The following is a 6211-nucleotide window of genomic DNA, read 5'->3' on the forward strand; positions in this document are numbered from 1 at the left end:
CCAATGAATTAAAATTTAGGCTATATTCACAAAAACTCATGTCCTTCTGTTGGAGAGCCAAGAAATTGATCAACACGGGAGTCTCGCAGTTCAAGCGGCAAGAATTGTTCAAGAAAAGTGCTTGAGATATTTTTCTAACTTATTGGAGGTGCATTTTTCCTCTAAACATTTCCCATCTTTCGTACCATAGAATAACTATGTCTTGTAGCCTAAATTTTGAAAACTCCACTCCCTCGATCCTTGTAGCATGCATCACCTTAAAGATTCGGCCAAGTTGATCAATGAAATGTTGAGGATCTTCCCTTTGATTTGTCCCTGTAAACTTTGGGGGGCTCAAGGCAAGAAACTCACGAAACTCGAATCCTGAGTCCCTTAGTAGTCCTGACACCATTAGGTGCCCTCTAAACTTGAGTTAATAGTTGTATGACATTCCTTATATCCCGATCTATCGCAATATAGGGAGGAACTAGGGGTGTGGTAGCTTTTGGAGGCTCCTTTCGTGTTGGAACATTTTGACATGGTGGAGGGATAGTCTCGTATCGAGCTTCTGATGGATCTCTCTCATGGGATGCACCCTACTCGTTCCCTCACCTGCACCCACTCGCAGGCATCCGTGCAATCGAATAACAAAGTGAACTCAACCCTAGATCCTATGACTTAGCCTCGTAGCACGATTAAGGATAAGAAGGAAGGGTAACAACTCTTATATGTCTCATAGCATCCTTATGGTGTACGACATACTCATAAACAAGACTCTACAAAAAATGACTTGTAGATTCCCTAGGAGACTAAATCGTTCTAATATCAAGATTGTCACAATCCAAGCTAAAAGAGGCATGATTGTCACCCAGTGCATCACTTGACTGAGAAAATGGTTGAAACCAAACAAGTAATACCGTATTACAGGTGAGGACCTATGAGGCCCGAACAACACTTCACAATCATAATCTAAAATAAAAAAAAGAAACAAAATAACAGACCAACAAGGTCGCTAAAACAATAATCTACACGAAGTCCTTCACAACACACACACGCAATATATATATATATGTATGTATATATATGTGTGTGTGTGTGTGTGTGTGTGTGTGTGTGTATATATATATATATGTTGTCATTGATATTTTATTTCTAAGATACTTAAAACAAAACTTTGAAGAACTAGGTAACACACAGCAAAGTTTAAGAACATTTTTAGAACTAGAAAACTAAAACTATTAAAGAAACTAGAATCAGAAACAGATTAGATAAAATATACTAAATATTTTGTTAATGAAAAATTATTTTTCAATATGTATTTGAGGAATCTTACTGATTCCAACAAACTTTGCAAAAACATGAAGTTAAAAAGTTTAATTAACAAGTGAAGAACAGAGGAACAGAAATTAATTCACAAATCTAAAATCTGTAACACAACCAGAAGCTGGAAAAAATAGAAAGAAGATCAAGCCCACTGAATGCACAGTGTCTCTTTAAGGAAATTATTCCCCTCTAGTATCGGAGGATTGATTTGAAATATGTCCTTCCAGGATAGAATGATCTCAATCACCAGTGTATTGATGCCCAAAGCACTGGTGTCAGCGAGCCACTCAGTAAAGTACATGTAGAATACTAAATTTATTAGTAGAAGAAGAAGTCCAGAAAAATCTCTTTTTAAAATGAGAGAAAATCCCTGAATTTTAGAAAACAAAGTGTAGTGCGAAAAAGGTTTTTACTGTTCCTTTCAAGAAAGGTCATATACCTTTAGAAAAATCACAATCTTTTGGAAAGGTCATCACATATCATAAATATCACATCTTTTCATAAAATTGACAACTTTTCATAAAAGTAACAACCTTTCATAAAAGTAACAACCTTTCATAAAAGTCGCAACTCTTCATTTTCCATTCACTTCTTTTAAAACTTAACAATCCCCTGTAAGAACGGGTAATGACTCCAAGACAAAGAAACGGAGAAGTATATGTCCTTTACAAGAAAGAATGAATTGCATCTTGATAAGTAGGTTTTCCTTGGACTTTCCGTAGTGAACATATGTCGAATACATGCGGTCAATCAGTAGATACGATATCTTTGAACCGTCGAGCTTTACTTTATATCTAGACAATAATATGTCACACAATAAATCCTTTACCATTTGTGGTTCTTACGATTGTGTTCGTTTCAGCCATGAACACCTCCTGATTTCATGAGTGTATAGAGAGAAGGACTTTTGACAATCATCTTCTTTGAAGCGGTTTACACTTCACACTTACTCAGGTGATTTCTAACTGTGTTATTTCATAAATATACTATTTGGTAAACTCTGTCAAACTTAGCGAATCATTAAAATCATTAAATTTTATTAACTCATTAACAAGAATTAATGTTGTATCCTTGTTCCTGAGCATTGTCTTCATCATGAGAATGGATTGAGTTGGTTGACAATGTTGAACCGTCATTCACAACTTTGTGTTTCTCCTTGAATCTAGCTCTTGGGATCTCCAGTCTGCTAGATAGAGTCACCGTCATGATGGTTTGTCCTAAGCCGTAAACCCATTCCCTTAGATGATCTTTAAACTTTCTCTCTAGTAAGCCTTTTTGTAAGTGGATCCAACACATTGTCGTTTGACTTTATATAGTCAATTCTTATAATTTCACTAGAGAGTAGTTTTCTAACGGTATCATGTATATGTTCAAAATGACGAGACTTTCCGTTATACATCATGCTCCATGTCCTACCTATTGTATCGTGACTATCAAAGTGTATGCATACTAATGTAAATGGGTTGGGCCAAAACAGAATATCTATCAAGAAAATTTTGGAGTATTTTAACTTATTCAGAGACCTTATCTCAAAGATCATTGTAGAGTTAGCGATACATATTTCTTTTGAAATATTTTCTAGAGACTTCTCCATTACCAAAAGTAAATATATATCCACTCATGGATTTTACTTCATTTTCCCAGTGATGAAACTTGCATCAGTATATCCTTTCAATATGGTTGGAAATTGTTGCAATGCAAGGCATAGTTTTAAATATTTTTTTAATACTCCAAAACACTATTTATTACCATTAAATGAGTTTGATTGGGATCATTTTTGAACCGTCATTCACAACTTTGTGTTTCTCCTTGAATCTAGCTCTTGGGATCTCTAGTCTGCCAGATAGAGTCACCATCATGATGGCTTGTCCTAAGCCGTAAACTCATTCCCTTAGATGATCTTTAAACTTTCTCTTTAGTAAGCCTTTTTGTAAGTGGATCTAACACATTTTCCTTTGACTTTACATAGTCAATTCTTATAATTTCACTAGAGAGTAGTTTTCTAACGGTATCATGTATATGTTCTAAATGACGAGACTTTCCGTTATACATCATGTTCCATGTCCTACCTATTGTATCGTGACTATCAAAGTGTATGCATACTAATGCCAATGGGTTGGGCCAAAAAAGAATATCTATCAAGAAAATGTTTCAGTATTTTAACTTTCTCAACGACCTTATCGCAAAGATCATTGTACATTTAGCGATACATATTTCTTTTGAAATATTTTCAAGAGACTGCTCCATTACCAAGAGTAAATATATATCCACTCATGGATTTTACTTCATTTTTCTAGTGATGAAATTTGCATCATTATATCCTTTCAATATTGTTGGATATTGTTGCAATGCAAGGCATAGTTTTAAGTATTTTTTTAATACTCCAAAAACACTATTTATTACCATCAAATGAGTTTGATTGGGATCATTTTTGAACCGACTCAGTTTATTAATAGCAAATGCTATATTTGATCGTGCACACTTCATGATATACGTCATACATTTCAATACTCTAGCACAATACAATTGTGAGCCACTTTCGCTTTCACTCTTTTGAAATGGAAAACTTACATTTATGGGAGACTTGAATATATTGACATCCAAATATTTTAACTAGTCAAGTACCTTTTCAATGCAATGAGACCATAAAAGATGCTAAACAATATGTAGTTCTAAGGATTCTTATACCTAAGATCGCATCAACAACTTCACGATTTTTCATTCCAGACTTGATTTCTAGCATACGTTTAGTAGAATTTATGTCATTAGTATCTCTATTGATGATCAACATACCACCAATATACAAACAAACATGACTTTATACAAAATAATATGACCTTATGATTTTAATGTGCACACATTTATCACTTCCATCATTTCTAAATCCATTTGCTCACATGATTTGATCAAATTTCTTATGTCATTGTTTGGGTGCTTGTTTTAGTCCATAATGTGACTTAACATGTTCGCACACTTTCTTTTATTTACCAGGAATCATAAAATTTTCGGACAGTTCCATGTAAATTTCTTCCTCCAATTCTCCGTTTAATAGAAATGTTTTAACATTCATTTCATGAATTTAGAGGTCATATATCACAACTAGTAATATTAGCATCCAAATGAATGTAATTCTATTGACTGACCAGTATATATATCAGCAAGATCAAAACTTTGTTTTTGCCTAAAGCCTTTGGCACAGAGTCTTGCTCTATATTTGTCAACATTTTCATCGACTTTCATTTTCCTTTTGAGGATTCACTTTGAACCCAAAAATTTATTTCCTGGAGAAAGATCAACCAAATTCCAATAGGATTGCTCAAGATTGAACCAATCTCACTATTGACACCATCTGCCCAAAAGGATGAGTCTACATAAGACACAAGAAATGTTATAAAATTATATTCGAACGAAGTATATGTCCTTTAACATTTACTACGCCTCTGAATCTCTTTATTAAATACATATCCTTTTGTTCTTTTCGAGGTCATTTAGACCTTTCACTAGACTACTCAAATCTAATTTTGCAGTCCACAGTCTTAGGCCTTATTTCAATCCTTTTAGAAATAGGAACTTGGACTTTGGCTAGACACCCCAACACACTTTGAAATATTTCAAGTTGCATTCTTTCTTTCTATTTCTCATATGAAATAGATTGTGTCCTGAACAAATAAAAAAAAAATTTAAAGAATTTTTTTTGTTGTTTCTTTAACCAGTAAGGATAGTTCTTCAACACAAATTTTATGGTAAACTCCAACTTATAAATAAAACATTCATTATTTCTTTCAACATTCGGTTTTTCTTTAGATTGAGGTGAATACAACAGTAATTTGATGGATAAATCCACTTTCCAAACATATTTCTGCACAAGGAGATTCATACTCTCAATTATTATCACTTCTTATCTTTTTCCCAACTAATTTTCAACTTTGATAGTGTATTGTCTAAACATTTCTATTGCTTCATCCTTATCAATCAGCAAATAGACAGTCATTTTTAATGCAATTGTCAATGAAAGTTATGAAATACTTTTCACATCGAGATGGTGTTGTCTTCATCTAACAAATGTCACTAAAGGATTATAATTCCTTTCAACAGGTTTATAAGAATGCTCAACATACTTAGATTCCACAATAACATGACATTTTTATGTATTGCACTCAAAGTTACACAATTTCAAAGTTGATCGGTTTTTTTTACAAGGTTTTGTAAATGACATGCTCTTAGTATTCATGTCAAAAACTTTGACTCAAGCAAGTAAGAATAAATAAAAATATTGAGTTCAAAAAGCTATTCGCGAGGTAGCTTTTTTTCTCACTAATATTCCCTCCCTATTTCTTACAATTTTGTGCGATACAAACATGATTTAGAGTCATCACCTTGTCAAATGTCCTTTTTAAAAGGACCTTTTCATAACTTTTAATTTGATTCTCATAGAACTACCCACGAACAAAATTTCATCGAGTCCAATAAGGGCAATATAAATTCCAAATACTTCTTTTACAAAACATGACAAATGACTATTCACCAATATTCATGTCTATACAAATAGTTATATTTAATCGACGTATCTTTTCATGAAAAATCACATCACTTCAAGTGACACTTTTTTTTTAAAAGAACACAATCATTTTGAACAAGTATACATATAATTTGGCAGTTTCATACTAGTTACACCGTATACTAGTAAACGATAAACTCAACGACCAAAATATAAAATATACTCTAATAATTTTGTGCTCTAACATAATACAAAAGTATCATAGAAAATCTATCTTGTGCTCAAAATTTAAAATAGACACCAAGTCCATTTGTAACTTTATTGTACAAAAAGAATCCCACATTTTATATATGATCTCAAAAATATTTTTCAAGCATTTGAGAAAAAAATTTCACATATTTTAATATGATT

This window comes from Solanum lycopersicum, chromosome 7, assembly GCF_036512215.1.
Source record: "Solanum lycopersicum chromosome 7, SLM_r2.1".
Taxonomy (NCBI): domain Eukaryota; kingdom Viridiplantae; phylum Streptophyta; class Magnoliopsida; order Solanales; family Solanaceae; genus Solanum; species Solanum lycopersicum.